The sequence below is a fragment of the Dromiciops gliroides genome, chromosome 3 (genome assembly GCF_019393635.1).
Source record: "Dromiciops gliroides isolate mDroGli1 chromosome 3, mDroGli1.pri, whole genome shotgun sequence".
In the NCBI taxonomy this organism is placed as follows: Eukaryota; Metazoa; Chordata; class Mammalia; order Microbiotheria; family Microbiotheriidae; genus Dromiciops; species Dromiciops gliroides.
Window position 1 is genome coordinate 55984493 of NC_057863.1, and position 26912 is coordinate 56011404.

General features: G+C 39.7%; 1 pseudogene; it reads right to left on the reverse strand.

The window, feature by feature from the left end:
* The window catches only part of LOC122747130, a 66984-nt pseudogene extending 47584 nt beyond the window's left edge, over window positions 1–19400 (reverse strand).
* Window positions 19401–26912: the final 7512 nt, after the last annotated feature.

Sequence of the window (26912 nt, forward strand, 5' to 3'; positions counted from 1 at the left end):
GCAGAATGGAGTAGTGAAAAGAGTTCTGGTTTAGACTCAGTATCTGGGTTCGAATCCCTGTACTTAATCTCTCTGGGTGACTAAAGTGACTAAATCTTTCTTCATCTATAAAATGAGAGGGTTGGCTAGACAGCCTCTAAGCTCCCTTCCAGCCTTAAACTATTCAAATCTTAGATTCTTCTTGCTTGGATTTCCCCCATCCCCACCCCCACTCCATGAATGTTCTTTACCCAGAACCTTCCTCTGACTCCCATCCTGATCCATAGATAGAGGAAAAACTTTTTAAAACATAGTGTATTATTTAATTTTTCGTTGTTTATACAAACTATATGTTTATAGAAACTATATGACATAGAATAATATGCACAAATCAAATAGTCCAGAATTGTAAGTGCACCCATTTTATGTTTTCTATCATCTTGAGATAATTTGTTCTGCCCAGTTATAGAATTTTTTGTTGGGAATCAGGTCAATAAAATGAACAATATGGTTAGATATGCAAAAGAAAGCAGAAATAGCAGCTGTGTCCCAGTCATCTTCATGCAATTCCGGCTTTTGGAATTGTTCTTCTCTTATGTCATCAGCCTAATAGCAGGAGCAAACTCATTGCCAACTTTCTGGATCATTAAGTTGACCCACTTTTCCAATTAATGATGACTTGATCATCTAGGCAAGTATTTTTGGGATATGTTTTATATAGAGCACTATGGGCAATTAATCAGCAGGGACACCTATTCTTTTTTTTTTTTTTTTGGTGAGGCAATTGGGGTTAAGTGACTTGCCCAAGGTCACACAGCTAGTAAGTGTTAAGTGTCTGAAGCCGGATTTGAACTCAGGTACTCCTGACTCCAGGGCCAGTGCTCTATCCACTGCGCCACCTAGCTGCCCCAGGGACACCTATTCTTAATACTTGCAGCTAAGTTGGTGAGTTATTTATCAGTCTTGCTAAGTTGCCCTGTGTTTTTGTTGATAATGGTATTGCAGTACATAAAAAGTGCTCTGAGCACCTTAAAGATGTAAAAATCCTGCCCTTTTTTCCCTACTTCTTCAATAAGTTCTACTACATTAAAAAGTACCCTTTTCCTAAGAATAATAAAATGAGAAGAACCAAGAGAACATTGAATACAGTAACAAAAATATTGTTTTAAGAACAATTTTGAGTGATTAAGTCATTTTGAGTATTATAAATACCCGATTAACTAAAGGACATATGAAGGAAGTTGCTATCTGCATCCAGAGAAAGAACTCTGTGTATACACACACACACACACACACATTTGTGTCTAATGGTGGCCATCTCTAGGGCAGAGGGGGGGAAGGAAAAAAAGGTGGGGGGAAAGAAAGTTACATGATAATTTTATTATATATTTAAAAGGAATAGCAAGTTGTTCATAATAGATTTGCAGTTTCATGTACAGTCATCTTTTTTTCTACTCTACTATGTTATAGAAATGCTTGTTTTATTTCTTAAGTTCAGAATAAAATTTTAAAAAAGAATAATGACCAATAGGCTTTTTTGAGCTCTCCTGGCTGAATATCATAAGCTTGTTGCTACTCACTGCTTGTTGCTGGTTAAGGGTTGCAAAGCCCATTGGCCAATAATTAAGGAACAAAATGAGACTAGTCCCAGATGCAGAAAGTGAAGTAGGAGTCCTATCATGGGGAGTCTCAAGAGGATTCTGCTTCTGCTCAGAGGTCCCTTGCCTTCCCACCTGGGGCTCTCAGGGACTGGGAGAGTAAGCCAGTCTGGAGGGGAAACACTAAATAGTGGTTAGGAAGTAAGCTATGACACAGGTTTGAAGGGTAAGATCATATAATCTTCTTTTCTTTTCTTTTTTTTTAAAGTGAGGCAATTGAGGTTAAGTGACTTGCCCAAGGTCACACAGCTAGTAAGTGTTAAGTGTCTGAGGCCGGATTTGAACTCAGGTCCTCCTGACTCCAGGGCGGGTGCTCTATCCACTGCGCCACCTAGCTGCCCCAAGATCATATAATCTTAAGAGCAAGAAGTGGCAACAAGTGCCTACCCAGTGGAACTCTCTGAGTTTTGATCCTGTTGTCTTCAGGGGCATCCAAGGCAAAACAGAAAGCCTCTCATAGTACATCAGAATGATGACAAACACCTATATACATTGCCAACCATATAGGCACAAATTATATTCCTTGGAAGAACTCCAAAAATATTGCTAATAATTATGAAGTCTTGAGTAAGAAACGGAAGACCAAAGGGTCACAGGATGTATTTTCCTCACTGTTGTCCATTAAGGGCAAGAATGAAGAAGAGAGAAATTAAGTTGGGAAATGAGCACCTGGCTAAGAGAGTGTTATTAGAGAATGGGATGTGGATTTCTTGATCACAGCTTATAGAACAGAGCTGACAGATTCTTGGCAAGAGACAAAGTACACCTAACAAAGGCCAGTAAGAATACTTTTGCCAGGTGTCTTACAAATCTAATTAAAAGGATTTTAAACTAATGAGATTGGGGGAGGAATGCTTCTATGTTGAGAAAATTCAATTGATTCTATTCTGCATCAGCCTCAATATGTTGTAAAATTGCCCAAGCCGTATTTGTCTTCGAGTTAAGTTCAGAAGTTTAGCTTTCCCCTCTGAGCTAAGTTATCCTATAAATCACTTTAATCCGAAGGAACATGTTGTCTCTTCCCATCTTACTGAGCACGTACAATTAAGGGAGAACTGTCATCTCACTAATAAGCCTTGCAAGATGCAGGTGGGCTCCAGGAAGTTTGTTATCTCTGCAGTGCTGGCTGTCCTTCAAGAAAGACTGGACTGCGGGGCAGCTAGATGGCACAGTGGATGGAGCACCGGCCCTGGATTCAGGAGGACCTGAGTTCAAATTCGACCTCAGACACTTAACACTTACTTGCTGTATGACCCTGGGCAAGTCACTTAACCCCAATAGCCTCACCAAAAAATCAACAAGAAAGACTGGACTGTTACCACTGTGACTAACTAACCATGCAGGTGGATGCCACCAATGAGCTTTCTGTAGCAATAAGATGGAAGGAGAGGTTGTTGCTACTCCTGCACTCCTGGCTTCCATCCAAGCATATTGTTTTCCAATATCTATGATATTTCAGATATTGAAACTATCTTGTTGTATGCTTCCTGTTCTTTGTTCTCTTGTACTTCCCAAAACTATATGAAGGCTAGTAAGTCCTGTCTCGTGGTCTTTTGACTGAGGAGTCAAGAGACCCCTTTTATTGGCAGTTGCTAGCCTTACCAATAAATTGAATTTGCTTGGAACTTTGTGCTTCAGCCTACCTTAATTTTCAAACATTACAGTATATACAAGAAGTTAGATATCATGGATCCAGAGCTACTCCATTTTGAGAATCAATCCATTTTGTTCACAGTACTATAGAAAGTACCAAAAAGGCACACCCAGAAATTTATAGGAGATAAAATCCAAGAAAGGGGACAGTAGTAAACCTGAGAGCCTCAAAGACCTATACACAGATGCCCAAAGTTTAGATAATAAACAGGATTTAGGGATATTCATGCAAAAGGCCAAATTTAGCTTCATACATATCATTGAGACTTTAGTTGGATGAAACTCATGGCTCTGGATGGATATGCCTTTTTCAAAAGAAACAAGACAAGTAAAAGGGGGTGGGGAAGGTATAATAAGAAGGTATGATCCTATGAGGAGATCCTAGACTCAAAAGGGAGAAATATCACAGAGGGTATTTGGGTGAAAGTCAGTGGAGGGAGAAACTGAAATCATTTTGTCATTGGAATATACTACATATCACTTGGTTCAGAAAGAAGAAATAGATGAGTTTGGAAACACTACAGTTTCGCACAGAGACATTTTAAAGTGATGATGTTGGACTTCAGTTACTGAAACATCCAATAAAATTCTCTCTCCCTGCCAAAAGTAAGACAACTAGGAAGTTCTTCACTTGATTTAAAAAGTAGAGGAAACAACAAAGGGAATTTCTATTCTGGATCAGATTCTCACAGGGAGGAAACAGCTTCTGGTGATGAAATGATGGGAACCTTGTGGGTAAGTGACCTCTCCATCCTAGCATTTATGAAGAAGAGGAAATATGGGAATAGACAGACATATGACCTAGATTTTAGCAAAGCACATGAACTGATGCTGAGTGAAGTGAGCAGGACTAGGAGAACATTGTGCACAATAACAGCAACATTGTGTGGTGATCAACTGTGATAGACTTTGCTCTTCTCAGCAAAACAATAATCCAAGACATTCTGCTGCTTCTTTCCTAACATGACTGATGTAGAAATAAGTCTTACACGATTGCAAATGTGTAGCATATCAGATTTCTTGCCATCTTGTGGGGAGGGGAGGGAAGGAGGGAGAAAAATTTGGAACTAAAAATCTTTCAAAAAATGAATGATGAAAATCATCTTTAAATGTAATTGGAAAAATATACTATTACTAGAAGAAATTTCTTTTTTGGGGTGCAGGGCAATGAGGGTTAAGTGAGTTGCCCAGGGTCACACAGCTAGTAAGTGTCAAGTGTCTGAGGCTGAATTTGAACTCAGGTCCTCCTGACTCCAGGGCCGGTGCTCTATTCAATGTGCCACCTAACTGCCCTCTAGAAGAAATTTTAGAGATCATCTACTCCAATCCCTTCCTTTAACGGATGAAGAAAATGATGCCTAGAAAGTGAAGGGTGTGTGTGTGGGGGGGGGCGCAGCTAGATGGCTTAATGGTTAAAGCACCAGCACTGGCTTCAGGAGGACCTGAGTTCAAATCCGGCCTCAGAAACTTGACACTTACTAGCTGTGTGACCCTGGGCAAGTCACTTAACCCTCCTTGCCCAGAAAAAAAGAAAAAGAAAAGAAAAGCGAAGAGACCAGTCTCAGGTCATATAGAAGACAATAGAATAGAATACAATAGAACCAGGACTCCTGGAAACCAGTTTTTTGGCTCCCTGGTCACTTTCTGGGACACATTTTAGCAATACAATGGATTCGAAAGTACTAGGACTGATTTAGTTTTAGCTAATCTTAGAGGCAGTAAGATGGACTCTTAAAATTCCTTCTCTAAGACAGTTTTGGATTCCAAGGGACTGTTGTGGAAAGTGGTCCCCAATTCTGTTGTTTGTGCATGGCAATGAGATTCCTGCCCCAAAATGTTCACCACAGTCTCTCTTAGTCTTGTCAGATGTATAGGGATTGCTAGTTTCAGCTGACACAATAGGCTATTTTCTGGATTCAATTTAACAGCACCCACAAGCCACTGAGTTGTCTTTCCCACCACCCTTTTTAGGAATATGGTAATTAATCAGCCTTCAGAAAGAGATCTTTGAAAGGAAGAGTGAATTTGAAGAGAGAGGAATTGAAAAGAGTAGTTTAAAACCAAATACACAGGGGGCAGCTAGGCAGTGCAGTGGATAAAGCACCAGCCCTGGATTCAGGAAGACCTGAGTTCAAATTTGGCCTCAGACACTAGCTGTGTGACCCTGGGCAAGTCACTTAACCCTCATTGCCTCACCAAAACCAAACCAAAACAACACCCAAATACACAGATACTCAAAAATACATTTGGGGGATTTTCTTTCTTTTTTTTCCCCCTGAAGTATTTTTCATCTTTACAGATCCTGGTATTTTTGTAATTGAGTCAAAATCTGACTTTTAGTCTTTGTCCAATTGTGTGGAAACGAAAACAAAGTCCTTTAAGAGTTTCCAGGTTGGGGGGCAGCTAGATGGCGCAGTGGTTAAAGCGCTGGCCCTGGATTCAGGAGGATCCGAGTTCAAATCCAGCCTCAGACACTTAACACTTACTAGCTGTGTGACCCTGGGCAAGTCACTTAACCCCCATTGCCCTGCAAAAAAATAAAAACAAACAAACAAACAAAAAAAGAGTTTCCAGGTTGGATGGGTCTTTACAGGTCCTGCCATCTTCTGTGCCTTGGTCCTGACATGCCCTATCTTAGATACCAGGTATATATTATGCCCTATCCTATCTGAAGTAATTCTGGGAAAAGCTAAATGGAAGTCTGACTTATTTAAAGTCTGAAACATAGAGTGACTCATTTACCAAAGTAATTTCTGAAACCAAATGAAGAATTGGAAATTCCCCCAAATCTCTTCCTACTTTACTTTATTATATATTGTTGTGCATGATTGCGCACAAGACTGAACAGCTGCTGCTTGTGTCAATGTTTCCTGACCTTTGCGGTAGCAGGCATAACATAGAGAGGAGAACATGGGCACTACTTTAATTTTTAAAAAGACTTTCTCCCTATTTTTGTGTGGGCTGAAAGTACAGTGGCTAATCCTAGGGCTGCTTCCCACTACTGATTGGCTAAAAATGTTTCACCTGTTCTGTTTCTTATCTGGGCTGGTTCATCCTTCTTTAGGTAACCTAGAGGACCCTCTACTATATTGATTGTAGACTTAGTGTGGACATCCAATTGGCTTAGCCCACTGAAACTCAGAACTTCTGTATGCAAGAGATCCACCATCCTCAGGCTCCACAGTAGGAGGGATGATGACAGATATACCCAACTGAAGGCACTCACTGTTTTCATGTATATCATTAAAATTTTCAGAATTCGATTACTAAGATTTCACATTATACATTCAAACATTAAGCTAATTAAGCTGAAAATACAAATGGTTTCTAAGAGATAATAATATACAATATGATATTGTTATATATGACATATAAATATAATGCATAATAATAATAATAATAATATAAGAGAGAGTGTAGAAGAAATGTGTCATAGTGGAAAGAGAGAGATAACCTTAGAGTTTAGGAGGACCTAGATTCAAATCTTCTTCTAATACAATGGCTGTGTAACCCTGGGCAAATCACTTTCATTATCCTATTCCCCCCTCCCACCCCTTACCCCCGCAACTCGGTAAGACCATAAATCACAGAACAGATTCAGTTCTGCATTGGTAGAGGGAGTTTCCCCACCAAGAATTCCATATCTCAATGAAATTATAGGTTCAGGCTAAAAAAGTCCTCACCAAAAATGAAGAAATCTCAAGACAAAGGGTACCCTTGGCATATCACAAACTTGTTTTCCCAGTTCTGGCTGGTAATGGGCATCCATTGAACAAATGTTGGCTATATTAATAATAATTTATTCTCATGATAAGTCCTAGTTATTTACATAGATAAAATTTACTTATAAATATGATTATATTTTCATATAGTATTATGTACAGATGACCGAACAATTGAATAATGATAATTACATATCTTCTCAGTTGGTTTTCATGATTTTGTGAAGTAGGTGCTATTATTATCCCCATTTTACAAATGATGAAACTGAGCCTGGCAGAAGGCATAAAGGTAGGATTTGAACTCAGGTCTTTCTGACTCCAAGTCTCGTAAGCTATATAACACACCTGAGGTATCAAACATGCTGCCTATGGCCCATAACACTCCCTCATACAACCCAAACCTGATTAAAATGTAGTTTTGGGGTAATTTTAATGTGATGAATTAATCAATCTATCAATCAATAAACATTTATTAATCACCTACTATGTGCCAGGCACTATGCTAAGCACTGGATATATTAATAAAATGTATTATATGATATACTAATAAAAAAAGAAATGCATAAGCACACTTGCTTTTCTAAATCCCATGGAGATCTTTTTGTACGGTTTAGTGCAAACCATCTGTATTACCTGGAACTAGTATCTTCACCTTCTGGGAATCATTTTCATGACTGAAAATTGCTGCCTTTGCTTTATTTCCAGATTTCCAGGTTGTTTGCAGTAACTAATTGATAGCCCTGAGAGCTGGCTCTAGTCCCAAAAGATGAGCAGAGACCATTCAGTATCAGGGCTATTGCCAAGAATTTAAAGGATTGGATTAAAAAAAAAACACCACCACACCATCATTTAGCTTCAAAGCCATGAAGCCCTCATTCTGTAAAGAGAACTGTGTCCATTTGTGAGATGCAAAACTTCAGCCAAGCCCAAGGAGAAGGAAAATGGCACAAGCATGATGTGTGGAATAATTGCAAAGGGGAGGGAATGATCGTAGAAGACTGCCTTCAATTTCCTTCCCTCTCCTTTAGAGGATTGATTTTGCTATTCCAAATTAACAGAGGCATCTGTCTGGAAGAGATCCCTAGAAACACTTTAGATGGGTCATAAATACTACATTTGCCTGACTCCCTTAGCCCTAGGGATGTTTATAACTTTCCCACAAAGCCTTTACTACAGCTCTTGACTTCTCTTAATCTTCATTTCTCTTGACATTAGAGCAATTGCTTTGAACAAAGAGTTTGGAGACTCTGCTCTCCTGGGAAACTGGGTTAGGTTGTCATTCATTAATTAGAGGGTAAATTGACTAGCTTAACCTGAGGTTAAGCAATATCAATTGCTTAGGAAGTTTTCCTTAGGGTTCTTGTCATTACCAGAAAGAGAAGTCCCCATTTGAAGGATGACTTCTAATCACATATCTGTTATTTATAAGGCACCTGGGTCAGTTTCTTCCTCATATGTCCTTAGGTGGCAGCATGTTATAGAGGAAAGAGCAATGGATGGGAAGACAGAGACCATGGTTTCAAAGTCCCAACTCTTTTGTGAACTTGGGTCAAATTATTCTTCCCCTCTGTGAAGCTCAATTACAACCCTCTATTACTCACACCACCTAGTCACAGAATCATTGGGAAGAAAGCTCTATCTAGTCCAGTTTATTAAGTGCCTACTATATGCAAAGCACAGTGCTAGATGTCAGCGATACAAAGACCATATAAGTGTGAACTATTAACACATGAAACTCACTCATTCTATCACCAATCTCTGTCCCCCATGCCTAGAATATTCTACCACCTCTCCTCTCCTCCCAATTGCTCTGTCTTCCTTCCAGATTCAAGTCAAATCCCATTAATCTAAGAGTCCTTTCCAGGCTCCCCCAGTTGCTAAAGCTTTGCTGCTTTCAAAGTACCTTCTCTCCACACAGAATCTACTTAGCTGTTTATGAGTCATCTCCCTCATTGGAATGTAAGCACCTTGAGGATAGGGACTAGTTTTACCTTTTGGGGTATCCTCAGAGTTTAGCACAGTACCTGGCACATGGTACAAGCTTAATGAGATCTTATCTTGTCTAGATTATTATTAGTGACTTTTCCATAAGCTCTTCTGAGTCACTGGAATAATTTTTTTTTTTTACAAATGAATATACACATTTAATGATAAAAAAATTCTTATCAGAACATTTGTGCCAGAGTGAGCAGGTGTTCCTCCATTTCCAATTTACCTTGAAGCACTTGTTGAGAGGGAATCCTTCTGTCTTCTAAGACCTTTGTTGGTTTGTCTTTTCTCTGGGTTTCTGCAAATTCTGCTATGTGTCTGATGAGAGCCAAGGCCCCAGAACATTGTAAGTAATTGCCACTAAGATAAAGTTCACTAGAGTAAAGAGGAAAAATAAAGGTTTTAAATGGAATTATTTTAACTCTTTCTAAACACAAATATATACAGAAGTATATATATATTTTTTACCAGAGGAGGCATTTAGTAAATGATTATTGAATTGAATTGAATTGAATCTCAAGTAATTCTCTTGTAGTCACGTTGTCACAGAAAAATATTAACACCGTAATTTGCATTTAAGGCAAAAGTCTACCAGAAATAAAAATTAACATTATTCTGAATCCGTCTTTCTAGCTCAGAAAAGAGAAATCCAAGTTGGCAGAGTTTCCCCATGCCCTTGGATAGCTCTCTAACATGAGCTGATTTATACAGATCTTGACCAAGGAAAAGATAACAATTTCATAAAATTCAGTTTGGGGCTAATTAATTTTCCATGTCATCTAATAGAAAACTAGTCACTTAATCTTCTTTTATAAACCCCTCAGTTTCAAAGAGACCTGCCTCCTCCTTGGATCAACACCCTAATCCCTTCGGAATAGAGAAAGAAAGGTTCTGCCTTTATGTGGGGTAGGAAAGGGGTTGGGAAAGGCAAGGATCTTAACTGACAATTATTTCTTTTTCTGAGTTTAGTTTACTATCATTAATCCATCTTCCGGGCCTCAAGTCTCGTTCTTGACCTTTGACACACTTTTCCAAAAGAAAGGGTCAGGCCCAAGAGAAAGGATTTTAGAGCAGGGCATTGTTTGCTGAGAAGTTTAATTAAGTACTGATAAACTCTCCTTCCTTCAAATTAGTCTGAAAAGAAACTCTAGACTGGAGAATTAAGTATGTCTTGAGATTTTCAGTCTGGCTAAAAAGGACGTTTTTAATATACTTTCACATTCCAGAGACTAGCATAGACTCCAGTGGATCTGTGATCTCCACTGGTGCAGAATGCAACCTATCCTTACCTTCTTATCCAGGGCAGATCTTGTCTAAACTAGCTCTCTCTCCTCCTATCTCTGCTAATTAGTTCTTATTTATAGCTTGTTTGCACTTATTTGTTTGCTGGTTTCAAGCTCTTTGACAGCAAGGATTTTCTTTTGCTTTTCTTTGTATCTATAGAACAATGCCTGGCACAGAGTAGGTGCCTAACAGATGTTTATTGACTGGTATCGTTAGTAAGCAAACCATATTGGAAAAGAGGATTATATTAGGGAAGTAACATGGGGCTTAGGATAAACCAGAAGTTTCTCCTGTAAGAAGCAAAATCAAAGATAACCAGATAACAGGACAGACATATCAAGGAATCAAAGGACTAGTAAAGTTTTGATTGACCAACTAGATATCAGGACAGACAAACCTAAGAAGGAAGATAAAATTCTATAGCAGGAAAGTCAGTTGGGCGTGGCTACTACCTGACCAGAGCTAGGACACAGAGATAACACCAAAAGTCAGGACCATCATTTCAAAAAAATCCCCCTCAACTCTCAGGAATATGTCAAGCACCCAAACTTTCCCCACCCCACCCCAAAAGGGAACTTTCCAGTTTTCAAGTAGACATCCCATCTATCTTCTATAAAAGCTTTTGCCTTCTCTCTGTTCATGAAGGAGGATGTTTCTTTTCTTTTTTTATATAATAATAAATTTGTTTTAGAATTTTCCCCAAGTTACATGTAAAAACAAATTTTCGCATTGATTTTTAAAAAAACTTTGTGTTCCAAATTCTCTTCCGCCCTCCCTTCCCATCCCTCCTTGAGAACTCAAGCAATTCAATATAAGTTATACATGTGCAGTCATGCAAAACATCTCTACATTAGTCAGGTTGTGAAAGAAAACATACAAAATAACTTTAGAAAGAGGAACTAACAAAAAAAAATTATACTTCAATCTGTATTCAGATACTATCAGTTTTTTCTCTGTAGGTAGATTGCATTTTTCATAAGTCCTTCTGATAGCATTCTGCTCATCATTTCTTTCACAGTTACTATTGCTAACTGTATTACCCTCCATCCTATTCCCTCCCCATGATATTTACTCTATGAGGAGGATGTTTCTAAGCCACCTTCTCCCTGGGGTAAAGTCTTTGACTTCCCACTCAGTCACTTTCTCTATTGCCAAATAAAAGGCCACTTTAATTCTAATTGGACTGTGTGAGAGAGTAATTATTTATTGAGAAATACCCAAGGATTCCCCGCCCTGCCCCCCCCCCAACCATATGATAAACATACTGCAGGGGCCAGGGAGAACAGGTAGACAGCCAGAATGTTCCATAGGTATTTTCACGTCAGCAGAAAGTGAAGGAGGTCCCCAGCACATTGGATGGGCTTATGGGAGGAAGCAGACAAGAGTTGCATGGGAAGATAGCTCCTGGATGGGTTGCAATCCACCCATTGGCGGGAGTGCTCAAATTGATGAGATCATAGACCCATTTGAGTATATGTGAAATATGATCTTGTTAAAAGGATAAACTTGATTTCAAGACGGGCTGGCCTACATCATTAGTCTAAACCAGGAAATAAGATCATGAAGAAAAATCAGGCAGACTCACAGACGAGCCAGGAAGATACAAAGATTAATGAACATAAGCTTCCCGAGGCTTTAGCTTAGATGGACACACTTACCAAATGGCGCTCTGGCTAACTGCCCAGCCCAGGGTTGATCCGCTTTGGTTTTTTCCCAGGCCAGATGTAAGAATTTCAATTCCCTCATTTCCAAACCTTAAGAGAGAAAGAACAAATTAGCTACTTATTATCGGATTTAGAGCTAAAAAGGACACATTATCTAATCTGATTCCTTCATTTTTGTTGTGCTGTCATGGAATGAATTCTGGATTTCCAGTCTGAGGACCTGGGTTCAAGTGTTTGCTCTGATTCTCACTCTCGGTGTGTGTTTGGGCACCCCAGGGCTCCAGTTCCCTCATTTGCAAAAGGGGAGGGGTGAGGGAACGGGCTAGATGTCCTGGTTCTAAATCTGTGGTCTCATGAAGCTGAAATCTACAGGTTAAGCAGTTTGACCAAAATCACATTAGGTGGCAAGGAACAGAGGCAGGATTTGAATCCAGGTTCTCCAACTGCAAATTCACTTCTGAATTCTACGTTTCCCATTTGGTAACTGCTTTGTCCAGCGTCCTTTGGAATCAATTTCCTCATATGTAAGATGAGAGGTTTGGACCAGGTGACTGTCTCTCCCAATCCCTTTGCACCAAGATATTCAACTGCTTGGTTCTCTATCTCCAGGATTTGAAACTCACTACGAAAACTAATCTCCAATAGGGATTAAGGACTAACAATGCATAAAGCTCTATACCAGGAGGAAAAAAGTCCTGAGTTCAAATACTGCCTCAGATAACTTTCTAGTTATATGTCAGACACTGTGTTAATCATGTGCATTAAGGAGATTTTAGCAGTTATGTGAAGAAGTGATGAGAAGGGAGAACCTGGAATCGAGGAGACCAATTAGGAAGCTGATGCAATCATCTAGGCAAGAGATGATAAGGGCTTGAATTAGGGAGGTGGTCATAAGGGAAGTAATTAGAAACAAGAGATGTTAGGAAGGCAGAACCTATGAGATTAAGTGATTTACCCAGGATCCACTGCCAGGATGTGTCAGAGGAAGGTCTTCCTGACTCCAGAGCGCTATAGACTCTCTTCTAAATCTTAAAGCCTATTATATAGAGAGATACTGGGGGGAGAGGGAGAGGGTAAAAAGCGTTTTTTTCTCCCCTCCCCCCACATCCTTAATCTGTTCTAGAGCACATTCCAGTCAATGCTGAGTCTGCATGCCGGCCACTTGCAGAAAAACATGGATCAGTGATGAAAGGCTCATTAATTTGGAATGACCTAGCAAGTGCAGGATGGACACTTATCTCCCAACCACTAAATCAAGAGGAATGACCCACTCGGTGGACCTTGTAGAGAATGAGCCTGCCCGCTACATGTCTCTCCCTTCCCTTCTGCTGATAGTATCAGGATTCTTCAAACTTCTCCTTGGAAGGGAGAGGAAGGTGCAGGTGTGTCCAGGACCAGGTTCAGCATTCCATGGGATGTGCTTTAGCCAGAGCAGACAAAGGAGCCCCTGCTGCTAAGTTCCCATTACATATGTCACTAACATTATCCAATTGGGAAAACTGGGGCTCATAGAGATTTGCATAAATGACTTGCTCCAAGTTATGCAAGTAATAAGTGATGCAACCAGGATCCAAACCCAAGTCTTTTGGCTTTGATTCCCCTGCCCTTTACATGACTTCAGGCTTCTCTGTTCGGCCAAACAGAATCAGCTGAAATAAGCAAAATGAAAGGAAAGAGAACAGTTCAGCCCTAGAGAAGTCATCCTGCTAAAGCTTTAACATTACTTGCAAATTGTTTCAATGAGGGAAGAAACTGGGCTCTTGACTTGAGATCTAAATGGGTTTTCTGAGATGTCTTGCTTTTTTTTTTTTTGAACTTTTTTTTGGGGGGTGAGGCAATTGGGGTTAAGTGACTTGCCCAGGGTCACACAGCTAGTAAGTGTCAAGTGTCTGAGGCTGGATTTGAACTCAGGTCCTCCTGAATCCAGGGCCAGTGCTTTATTCACTGCGCCACCTAGCTGCCCCGATGCCTTGCTTTTTAGCTTTTCTGGGAGATATTCAGAGCAATTATTTAAAGAGCAAGAGGCTTCCAAGTGCATTGGAAGTCCTATTTGGTGAATGCAAGAAGCCAGATTTCCATGGGTTGTAGTTTTCCCTGTAATGGCTTTGAGTGACAGATTCACTCTCCTAGGACACTGATGATACCTCCCAGCAAAGGTACCTTCCACTTATGACTCTATTTGGCAAGAAGAGCTCATGAAATAAGCCTGATTAGCTCCCAGGATATAGCTTTCACACTCTTTTTTCTTACGTGTTGTAATCCAATACAATTGAAAGCAAATTGCTGGAAAGAAGAGACTTGCCCAGTCTCTCCACAGACCACAGGTCCATTTGGCTGTTAACGATTTCTAGCATAGAAAAAGGGTCCGTGGTATGTTCTCGCAGCTCTAGAAGCATTGCCTAAGAACACAAAATAAGAAATGAATCTTTAGCAGCTGAAATGTAGCTAAGGCTTAAATATGGTGCCCCCAAATAAATTATTTCAACATTATTGTTCCAATTTTTACATAACCTTTAGATGTTTTGATGTCCTGCCCAGAGTCAGAGAGCTCTGTTAAATGGGCTCTTTCCATTTCTTGGTCTAGGATTCTGTGATTTAAAAAAAAATTTAACTTATTCTCAATAACCAAATGAAAAATTCTCCAACTCATTAATACTTAGAAAAAATGCAAATTAAAACAATTCTGAAGTTCTACCTTATACCCCCCAGACTGGCAACCTTGACCAAAAAAGAAAATTATAAATGTTGGAATTACTATAGAAAAATAAGCATATCAGTGCACTGGTGGTGGATGTATGAACTGGTCCAGCCATTCTAGAAAATGATTTGGAACAATGACCCAAAAGTTATTAATCTGTGCATACACTTTGACCCAACAATACCATTAGTAGGCTTATCAAAAAAGAGGAAAAGGCCCTACATGTCCAAAAATATTTATAGCTACTCTTTTTGTAGTAGCAAAGAACTAGAAACTAAGTAGATCCCAATCATTTGGGGAAAAGCTGACCAAATCATGTTATGTGTGGATAGAAATGATGAAATGGGTGATTTTAGAGGAACTGGGAAGACATGTATGAACTGAGGCAAAGTGAAGTGAATAGAACCAGGAGAACAATCTACAATCTAGAACAGCATTAAAAAGACAAACAACTTTGCAAAGCTTAAGAACTCTGATCAATGTGATGACCAACCACAATTCCAGAAGATGTGATGAAAGATGATACCCACCTTCTGACAGAGTAGTGATGGACACAAGATGCAGAATGAGACATATTTCTGGACATGGCCAATGCAGGAATATATTTTGCTTGATTATACAGAACTGCATTTATGACAAGAGTGTTCTTTTTTTTTCCAGTGGGGGTGAGATAGGAGTAAGAAAAAAACCTGAAAATTAAAAAAAAATTAAATTAAATCAAAGAGGTAGGTATCCTCCTTCATTATTGGTCTACTGGAATCATGGTTGGTGGCTGTGTTTATCAGAATTCCTAAGCCTTTCAAGGTTGTTTTCCTTTATAATGTTGTTGTTTGTTGTTGTTGTTTTTTAATCTGGGTGTTTTGAATCATTTAAAAAATTAACCTTTCATGGCAGTGCAATAGTGTGCCTCCCGATCACTGTTTAAAAGTCTTTACTCCATCTGTGGGTCAAGGACATAGGGCAGAGGAAGGTTCTGGGGAAACAGCCTTCATGTAGGTACAAGTAGAAAGGAAATAGGATAACAGATTTGGAACTAGGAGAGACCCGTGTGTAGTCCAACCCCTCATTTTACAAATGGAGAAACTGAGTAGTCATGGAAAAATTTCCACATTAGCTAGTTGTGAGAGAAAACAGTTAAAAAACCCCCAAAACTTCAGATTACGAAATTGTCAAAGAGGAAAAGAAAAAAAAATTTTAATGTGTTTCCATCTGTTTTCAGATACTATCGAGGCCTAGAGAGATGAAATGATTTACCCAAAGTCACACAGATAATAAATGTCAGAGGCAGGTTTCCAGCGGGTTTGGATCTGTACAACTGAGGGGGCATACCCATAGACACATCAAAGTATCATTTATGAACACAAGAAATAGGATGTAGAAGTATGCAAATTGGGCAATGACCAAACAAGTAAATATTGAAACACATCAATGACATTCATGTGATGGAAGAATAGGATCACAGGGTTAGAGTTGGAAGGTCCTCAAGGTGAAGTTACCCAACCCTCCCATTTTACAGATGAGGAGATTGAGGGGTAGAGAGATTAGGCATTTGTCCAAGGTCCAAGGAGCAGGATTCTATTCTAGAGCTAGTATGCTTTCAGTGACACCCTGTTGCCTCAACCTTGTACCACATAGCTTTGTGAGTATTTGTGTGGAGATATTTCCATCTCTTGGGACCAGAACAAAAGGGCAGGATTTGTAAAGAAATACATTGTGGTCACAGAAAATCACCACTGTTAGATCACCACCCTATCCTGATATGGGAGGTTATTTAAAACCATAAATCATAAGAGCAAGTAGACCCTCTCTGAACATCTTAGGGATACAGAAACCCAAAGGCTGTTTCAAGCCAGAAGTTTTGGAAACCAAAAGGAGGTTGTGGCTTTGTGGGGGGAATCAAGGGGTGGGCTTTTTGGGAGAAAATTATATGTGGGTCAGATATAGGCTTTGGAAATATAACTTGGGCAGAAACAAAAAAGGCTCCTGTAACCCCTTAACTATGGAGTGGGTCTTTGATGAAAGGATATCCCCAATTGTTGAGTGCTAAATTGGATTTCTGCAGCTGTGGGGTGATAGAACAGCTGATGTGGCACGCCAGCTCCGGCTGCTAAAAGCCTGCCATGCACAAAAGGTACCCAATGGTGTTCAACAGAGCCTGGTCAGCAAACGGACTAGCCCCAAGTACAGCAAAACCAGGGTGGAGAAGACTGGACAGAAACAGTCCTTAAATCCTTGCCATAGTCTCAGTTTCACAGACTTAGACTTCAGAAATGGACCAGCATTCTTGGCAGCATCTCCACCTGTAAAAGAAGCTGTTTTTCAAATAATATTTATTATTAAGTTATAAGAAATTACTTTGTTACAAAGTCATAGGGCAAAAACCCTAGAGATTTAAAAGAAAACTTTAAAAAGACAATTTTCTTTGTTATGTGGGATGGCTCTTTGAGAAGGGGAACCATTTATGGGGATATTTAAATATAAGGACTATAAAAAGAAGAGATATCAATAAAAATCTATTTAAAAAAACCCAACTCCTTGAAGGCTCCAATGTGTCCAGAGACCCCAGCAGATGATAGAACACCAGATATGGGAAGAACCTCGGAGGTCATCTAGTACAAAATAATCACAAGCAGAAATCTCTTCTACAAAAGACAAGTTATGATTGAAGACCTTCAGTGATGGTGGACTCTACCCAGTCAATTCTACTTTAGAGAGTTTTCATTATTGGGAAATCTTTCCTGTATTTTTTCATTACTTCAAGGGATTGCTAATCTTCTATGTGGATCCTCCTTCTAGCAGTGCAGATCCCAACTCCTATCCTCAAACCTGGTTATTTTAAAATACACATTGAAGCCTGCTTGGATACTTTGGCCTCTCAACTCATTAACCTGCTTGACCGTTGGGACATGCACCATCAATCCACCTCTGCCAAATTCAGTGATGCTCATACCTTTGGTCTCACTGTCACCCTTAACTTTTCTACCTCCATGACCTGGGACATTGAAATTGCTCACACATACTTCTTCTTCTTCTTCTTCTTCTTCTTCTTCTTCTTCTTCTTCTTCTTGGTGAGGCAATTGGGGTTAAGTGACTTGCCCAGCGTCACACAGCTAGTAAGTGTTAAGTGTCTGAGGTCGGATTTGAACTCAGGTCCTCCTGACTCCAGGGCCGGTGCTTTATCCACGGCGCCACCTAGCTGCCCCCTCATACATACTTCTTAAGAGAGAAATGGGGTGTGTGTATATACACATGAATACATATATGTATATATACATACATATACACACACACACAAACCTACTTATACTTCTGTTTCCTCCTAAGTCCCAGAAGTCACATCTTCTATGCCATATCGTAGGCTTAGAGGTCTCTCTCCAAATCAGGAGTGCATGTGTCACAGAGCTGTCCTTCAGGGAACCAGCCAACCTTCTCCAAAGTGGGGTTACACAGGGATCAGACACATTTCTCAGGAGGAGGATTTATAATCTCAAAATAAGACTAAATGGGAGAAGAGCCAGCGATATCTAGGCTCTCTTAGACCTGGACAGAGGCTCATGGGTCAATACTATCCATGTAGCCCTTAAAGGAAAAAAAGGGTTGGCCCAGTGGGTACTGAGGGTCTACTTGAACTTTGGCAAATACCATGAGTCACAGGGAAGGGTTTCTTTTCTTTTTTTTTTTGCGGGGCAATGGGGGTTAAGTGACTTGCTCAGGGTCACACAGCTAGTAAGTATCAAGTGTCTGAGGCCGGATTTGAACTCAGGTACTTCTGAATCCAGGGCCAGTGCTTTATCCATTGTACCACCTAGCTGCCCCAGGGGAGGGTTTCTTGATGCCCTCCAGAAAAGGGAGGTGAGTTTTTCTCTTTGTGGAGAGGTTTCAGGATGAACCCATGTATGTGTTTTAAATAAACCCTGTCCTGCACCCAATGTCTTGTGTAGAGAAGCTGAGACAGCTTAGAGAGGTACAAGTCAAACTATGGTGCTTCCATATGAAGCTCTGAATATAGACATGAGACACAGAGATTGTTATTGAGAGAGGCACCCAAGATGAACCTGTTTCATATTGTTAGTGGTTGCAGCCCCATTGGCATACCAGTTATATAAATATTTTTAAAACCCATAACTTACTAGGCTTGCAACATCTGAATTTTTCAGTTTCATCCCCCAGATGCAAAGTTCTCTTCCCAGCATGTAACATTCATCTCGAATTGTTTTGAGCAAAGGTTCAAGAGAAACTTCTGGGAAGTCTGTTGGGGAGATGGCAGGGCTTCCGAGCATCAACTAAAAGGTGAGAAAAAAAATAAATACTGAAACGACAAAAAAACTTTCCAAGTATATTTTACTATGTGGATGAGGAGTGTTGCAATGAAATAACACAGAAACATGTAGAATCCAATCATTTGTGGCCTTGAATCAGATGTGTGCGTGTGTGTGCGTGTGTGTGTGCGCGCGCGCGTGTGCGTAGGTGAGGTCGGAGACAGGAGACTTGAAGAGGTATCTTTAGTGCAGTGGACTCCAGGAAAATTGATTCAATTCAGAGAGGAAAAAGGCAAGCCAGAACATTTCTTCACCTTCCTGAGAATCTGTTCATTCTCTATGCTGGTTTTCAAGGCCTTCTTGATAGCTGGGCACACAGAAGTCTGAGACTGGACACGGTGTTATTCATATGTTTTCAGGAACTTTGTGAGAATAGGGATGATAGATAAGGAAGCTCCTTTAATTTTTTATTTTTCTTTCCTTGTCCTTGGCATGTCTTAAAATTTCTGTGAGAATCTTCTTGATGGCTGAATGCATTTGCTTATTCTGAAATATGAGTAGCAGACTTACCATTAATGAGAATACTGTATTACCTCCACTAAATTCAATTATACATCCATCAAAGGAAAACAATTGCATCTAGAATCAGATTGTTGTTCTTATTGTTCACTCATGTCCAATTCTTTGTCATTGCATAGGGCGTTTTCTTGGCAAAGATACTGGAGTTGTTTGCCATTTCCTTCTCTAGTTCAATTTACAGATAAGTAAACTGAGGCAAAAAGGGTTAAGTGACTGTCCCAGGTCACACAGCTAGTAAGTGTTTAGACTGTATTTGAACTCATGTCTTCCCAACTCTAGGTGCAGTGCTCTATACACTGCCCCAGGATCAGAAGATGTAAGTTCAATTCTTGTCTCAGTCATTTACTGATTGTGTGGCTTATGAAAGGCAACTTTGCCCCACTGGGTCTCTGTTTCCCCATATGAAAAATGAAGGGATTAGATAACATGACTTCTAAAATTCCTTCTAGCTCCAACTCTATGATCCTATTCTATCCACCATATGAATGTCATTGGTTCGTTTTGATTTTGCCCTGCTTGTTTATAGCCCAGTGTGTATTCTCAAGTCCTGGATTAATCTCCAGATTCTATTTATTTTTGTATTCATAAGTGATACTTGTACCTCAATGTGTCTATGAGTATGCCTTCCACTTATACAAAACTCAACCTGCCTCTGAGACTTATTACCTTACTTGACCTTGGGCAAATCATATAGCTTCTCTGGGCCTCGGTTTTCTCACGGGTAAAATGAGAAAACCAGACTAGATATAGATATAGGCTCTCCTATTCTGCTCTAATTCCTACTCCATGAAGGCTATTTCCCCAGAATTTTCCCCTATCCTCCTTCCATGGTCCAGAGATAGAGGGAGAATATCTAAACAGTGGTTGAGAGATAAGCTATGGTATTGATCTGAAAGATAGGTCAAAAATTCTTTTAGCAGTACTTTCTTTTTATTGTATTTCCTGGGAAAACGTGTATTCTATAGTATCTGTAAACACATCAATATGTTTACAATGATTTGTGAATTCAGTGCCTTTTGGAATGTTAGAATAATCATCAAACACAATGTAATAAACAACAATAGCAAAAGAGAGAGGAATACATTAAATTAGGACATTCTGTGGTTAAAATACTCATGGCAGAAGCTTTTGAAAGATCACTTTATTAAATCAAGTCATTGTACTTAGTCATTTTATTGTTAAAGCAAAGCAAGGCCATTTTATCATTGTAACATCTTTCATTTATGATTTTAACTGATTGTCTTATTCTGCTCATCCACTGTAAGTTTTCATGTGGATAAAATGTTTAAAAATAATCTGGAGCACCTTTCTTTGTGCTACTTGCCTATTTTCATCATCAGAGAAATCTTTTTTGTTTGTTTGTTTTGTTTGTTGTTGTTTTTGTTTTTTTAGTGAGGCAATTGGGGTTAAGTGACTTGCCCAGGATTACACAGCTAGTAAGTATTAAGTGTATGAGGCTGGATTTGAACTCAGGTACTCCTGACTCCGGGGCTGGTGCTCTATCCACTGCGCCACCTAACTGCCCCTAGAGAAATCTTAAAGGGTAATACTTCTAAGTAAAAAAAACATTTATAGACACACCAAATATTTTAAAAATTGGGAGTGTTCACTTCTGATGCCTTTAGGAAGGCAAATGAATATTGCATCAATGTATTACATGTCAAAAACTGTGGAATACTTGTATATGCAGTACATTCTCAGATAATTCAGCATTTTAATGGCCTCTACAGATATCACACAGCTGGAAGGTTAAATTTTTAAAAATCATAGAATCCCAGAGCAAGAATTGGCATCAAGTGCCCACTTAATGGAGGTCTCTGACTCTGCAGGTCCACCGCTAAACATTTGAGACAACTACATGAAAATTGAGGTAATAACGTTGAAATTAGCTCTAGCCCCATATTTAAGCACTAACTCTATTTCAATCACTTAATAGTTGTTTGTATTGATTTTCATTGATGTTTAGTTGTTTGTATTGAAATTAATGTTGTTCCTAATAAAGCACCTAATAAAAAGTAAAACAAAATCCTGAAAATAATAAAGCAATTACATCAATATGAGCTACATATCAATAATTTTCTATTTATCTCTGTAAAAAAAAAAACCCAAACAACAAACTAGCTTTATTTTCTTGACAAGGAAGATTCTCCTGGGTGCCGGAGGTTTTTGCTTTTTAACCTGTTATTCATTAAAGAGGTTTATATATCTTAGAAATCTTATTGGAAAAGATCTGGGGGAAAGGGACCCACATGTACAAAAATATTTATAGCTGCTCTTTACGTGGTAGCAAGGAATTGGAAGTTGAGGGGGTGCCCATCAATTGGGGAATGGCTGGACAAGTTGTGGTATATGAATAGAATGGAATACTATTGTGCTGTAAGAAATGATGAGCAGGAAGAGTTCAGAGAAACCTGGAGGGTCTTACGTGAGCTGATGATGAGTGAGATGAGCCGAACTAGAAGAACATTGTACACAGTATCATTAACATTGAGTGTTGACCTACTGTGATGGACTATATTCTTCTCACCAAAGCAATGGTACAGAAGAGTTCCAGGGAACTCATGATAGAAGAGGATCTCCAAATCCAAGAAAAAAAAAGAAAGAAAGAACTGTGGAGTATAGATGCTGATTGAACCATATTATTTCTTTTGTTTTGGGTGCTGTTGTTTTTTTTTTCTATTTTGAGGTTTTGCATCATTGCTCTGATTCTTTCTCTTGTAACAGGATTAATGCAGAAATAGGATTAATGTTATTATGTGTATATATATGTGTGTGTGTATATATATATATATCTATATGTATATGTATAGAGATATATAGATATAACCTATATCAGATTACCTGCTGTCTAGGGGAGGGGGGAGGGAGGGGAGGGAGGGTGAAAAATCTGAAATTGTAAAGCATGTATAAACAAAAGTTGAGAACTATCTTTACATGTAACGGAAAAAATAAAATACCTCATACATTAAAAAAAAAATTCAGAAGGAAAAGATCTGAACAAACAATACTATGAGGAAAAAGGACCTAGAAGGGTCATTGATTTGACTTTTGCTGCTTCATGGCTAAGGATGCTTATTAATTAAAATAAAGGAGATTCACCAGGTAGAGCAACAGTATGTATCCATTTCTTGGTGGACCACCTCAGGGTACTCGGCAAAGACTTAGGGTGTTCAGGATAGTAAAGAGCTAAAGACTCTTCTGAAAGCTGATGACTTCCTTCCTTCTCTTGATTCCCCCAGGGGCATGCACCTTCTAGTCTAAGAAAGAAGGGCCTCTTTTGCTTTCTGAGTCCTGTTCTAAGAGACTCTTTTTTAACTTCTGTAGCCATAACAAGTGCACTTTGTGACCCCACACTTCAATGAGGTGGGGCGATGTCCAGGCTAGTGGTCATTCTTCCTCTGTTTCTCTTACCCCCAAGACTCCTTGTTTTATCCAACAATTTTATTCTTTATTTCCAAAGAGAATGACAAATAGCTACTAAGAGTCAGGAGAACTTTCTTAATTGTCCAAATACTTTAAAATTTTTCTTCTTCTTTCTAATCTGCATTGCACTATTCCCCTCTCTAAGATGGTTTGAGGTAGGCATAGAACCTAATTTTCTTTTTTTTTGCAGGGCAATGAGAGTTAAGTGACTTGCCCAGGGTCACACAGCCAGTAAGTGTCAAGTGTCTGAGGTCAAATTTGAACTCAGGTCCTCCTGAGTCTAGGGCCGGGGCTTTAACCACTGCGCCACCTAGCTGCCCCCGAACCTAATTTTCTATGTCCAAAAGAATCCCTTCTTCATTTATTCAACAAATATTTTTGGAGCATGAATCACAAGTAATGTATGGTACCTGTGAGATACAGCTCTCTAAGATGGAATAAGAAGGAGAGGGATCAGAAGATCGAAGATCCAAAGCTAGAAAGAACCTCAGAGATCATCTGGTGCAATGCTCTCATTTTACAAATGAGGTAACTGAAGCCTATGAAAGTTCACTGACTTGTCCAAGGTTACACAGGAAGAAAGCATAAAAACTGATTTGAATCCAAGTCCTCTGACTCTTTTATCTTTTCCCACTGTACCAGGGAATAGAGTACAACTAAAAGAACTTGTTGGTTCAGTTGGTAGTCCATTGGCCTTTTAATCTGAACTTCCAAGGGTTCAAGTCCTTACCTAAGTGGAAGTTTTTTTTTTCTATCTTATATTTTAGTCATCTTTCAGTTATCCTCTTCAGTATCTCACAGGTACCATGCATCACTCATGATTCATGCTCCAAAAATACTTGTTGAATAAATTAAGAAGGGATTCTTTTGGACCTAGAGAATTAGGTTCTAATCTTACCTCAAACCAGCTAGATGACCATGAGCAAACTAATTAGTCTGACAGAACCTCAGTTTCCTTATCTGTAAAATTGAATGGAGGGGCAGCTAGGTGGCACAGTGGAGAGAGCACCAGCCCTGGAGTCAGGAGTACCTGAGTTCAAATCCGGCCTCAGACACTTGACACTTAACTAGCTGTGTGACCCTGGGCAAGTCACTTAACCCCAATTCCCTCACTAAAACAACAACAAAAAAAATAGAATGGAGAGTACTTGTCCTATCTGTGTCAAGGAATGGTTATAAATAAACTGTCTTGCAGACCTTAAAGTGCTATAGAATCGTGAGTTATTATTCAAAAGGTCATATACTTAGAACTAGAAGAAATCTTAGAGGTCATCTAAGTCCTCCTAATCCCATTTTATAAATGAGGAAACAGAGACCAGAAAAGGTGAGTGACTTGATTACTCAACTAGTAAAGTGTTTGAGGTGGGATTTGAACCTGGTTCCTCTGATTCCAACTCCAGCCCCCTTTCCATTTTTACCATATTATTTTTGTGTGTGAATCCTCTGATGTTTGTCATTAATAATTGCCACATAATGCTTTAAGCATTTTACCGTATTATTAACAAAGTTGGAAAGTACAGCCACAATTCTGTTCTAGATCCATAAATATATAAAACATAGAACAGGACCCAAATATATACCAACCATCCAATTCTGGTTTCCACAAACAACTGATTGTCAATAATGTCCTCCCGCCCCATGGACCCAGAAATGAACAAATATAGTACCTGATTCTTTATGGAAATGTGGTTCCAGTGGAGAAGGTTCAGGCCAGGCAAACGGGCTCCCTTGCTATTTGATTTCAGTGCCCATGGAGATAACTGTAGAGGACTGTCAACAGCAACAAGATTCAACTCTGGAGTTGCAACCGCAGCCAAGAATTCCAGAGAGAGAGAGAAAGAGAGAGAGAGAGAGAGAGGAGGGTGAGGTTGTATTTTCATACAAGAAGGTGTGAAATGATGAGTGCAATGACAAGAGCTGTTGGAAACACATTGTCCTAAAGTGAATTTCTTCTGTAACTCTAAGCTTTAAAAGTCTCAATGACAGGGGCAGCTAGGTGGTACAGTGGATAGAGCACCAGCTCTGGAGTCAGGAGTACCTGAGTTCAAATCCGGCCTCAGACACTTAACACTTACCAGCTGTGTGACCCTGGACAAGTCACTTAACCCCAATTGCCTCACCAAAAAATTAAAAAAAAAAGAAGGCAAGAGAGGGGACACAGTCATTTTAGGTGGGAGACAAGGAAAGAACCAGTTTGGAATAGACTTTGAATGAAAAAAATACTTGAGAAACCCCCCAAAACAAAATGACACCCAACAGGGAGGTGGAAGAAAAAGGTTCAATTTAGTGGAGAGGAGGGAAGATACTGCTTTCTTTTCTCTGGTAGGTTCAGAATGTTTCTTTTCTAATTTCTCACTCACCACAGAAAGGTTTGATTCTGTAGACCAAGAATGGGTTTCCATGGAGTTGATTACAATAGGATTTTCTCTGTGTAACCAGAGAAAGAAGTTAAATTAGTATACTTAGAATGACCTAGGTGTCTGGCTATGGAATGGAGAAATAAATCAACCAGCAAATGTTTATTAAGAACTTACTCTATGCCAAACATTGTTCTAAGGCCTGGAGATACAGAGAGAGGTAAAAACACACAACAGAGATTCTTTACAGTAGGGGTTAGTAGCTTCTTTAACCTCCATTTTGTTGTGGGCCCAAAGCTCTCCAGAAGTTCTCTGGGGCACATTGAGGAATCTTCTCCTTGAGAAACTAAACCAGAGGACAGATATGCCTAGAGAGATAAGCGGAACCAAATTGGACTGAGCTAGCTTCGGGATGTCCACCCTTCATTCTGGTCTCCCTTACCCCTGGGTAGATAAATTTGGGTGTGGCTGCTGCCTTTGTGCCCTGAAGAGAGAGATGGCTTGAGAGATTCTCCGTAGCCACCCCTCACCCAATTCCTCTAGCCACCACCAGTGGGGGATGGTCCTCCCTCACTAAAGGAACTTTCCACAGGCAGATGGTCACACCCCCATCAGTCCCCTATAAAAGTACCTACCGGTCTCCTGCTCGAGGAGATTGGTACCTCAGAGCCATGTGCTTTGTTCCATACCTATCTCCCCATGAGAAGTCCAAGGATTTCTTTCATGGTTTCCCTTCCCTCCCCCCTTCCCTTCCCTTGCCCCTAAATAAACTACCATCTTATTCTAACTGCTTTTGTGTGCAAGAGGGTGTAATTCTTTTAAGAGGAATTCCTAAGAACCCCTATCCCTAACCCCAACCCCATACCCCATTTCCCCCATAACACTTTCTACCATCAGGGACCTTGGATCCCAATGGATCTAAGTAGAAAAGAAGGGAAAACAAGAAAGTAAAGGTAGCCCCTAACTCAATGACTGATTGAAATGTTCATTTCTAAGTCAGCCATTTAGACTTGAGAACCTATATTCTGCCAGAAAACAAGATTATATAAGGTGGGTGGGTTCTTAGGTCAATCCAAAGAAACATATTTCACCCAAACTGTAACCGATATTTGGGATTAAGGGAACCATGTGGTGAAGGAAGGAGGAAGGGAAAATGGAGGAAGATGAGAAGGAAGAGGAGGAAGAGGAAGAGGAGGAGAAGTCAAATAGTGAAATTTTACTCAAAGCAAAATTTTCAAATAAATGAAGTTTATTTGGGGGCCCCAACTCTACCCTCTCACCCCTTCTATTTCTTTCTTTTTTTTTTTTTGGTGAGGCAATTGGGGTTAAGTGACTTGCCCAGGGTCACACAGCTAGTAAGTGTTAAGTGTCTGAGGCTGGATTTGAACTCAGGTCTTCCTGACTCCAGGGCCGGTGCTCTATCCACTGTGCCACCTAACTGCCCCAAACCCCTTCTATTTCAAGGTGCTCTTCTCTCCAGGCTCCTAGTACCTTAATCTTAACTCAAGCCTACTTTTTTTTAACCATCCCTGCTTTGGGGCTAGGCCTGATGGAGTCTTAGAAAATACAACAAAATGAAATGAATGTAAGGTTGTCTAAGAAAAGGGGACCAGAGACATAGAGGTGGGATCACATAATGAAAAAAGG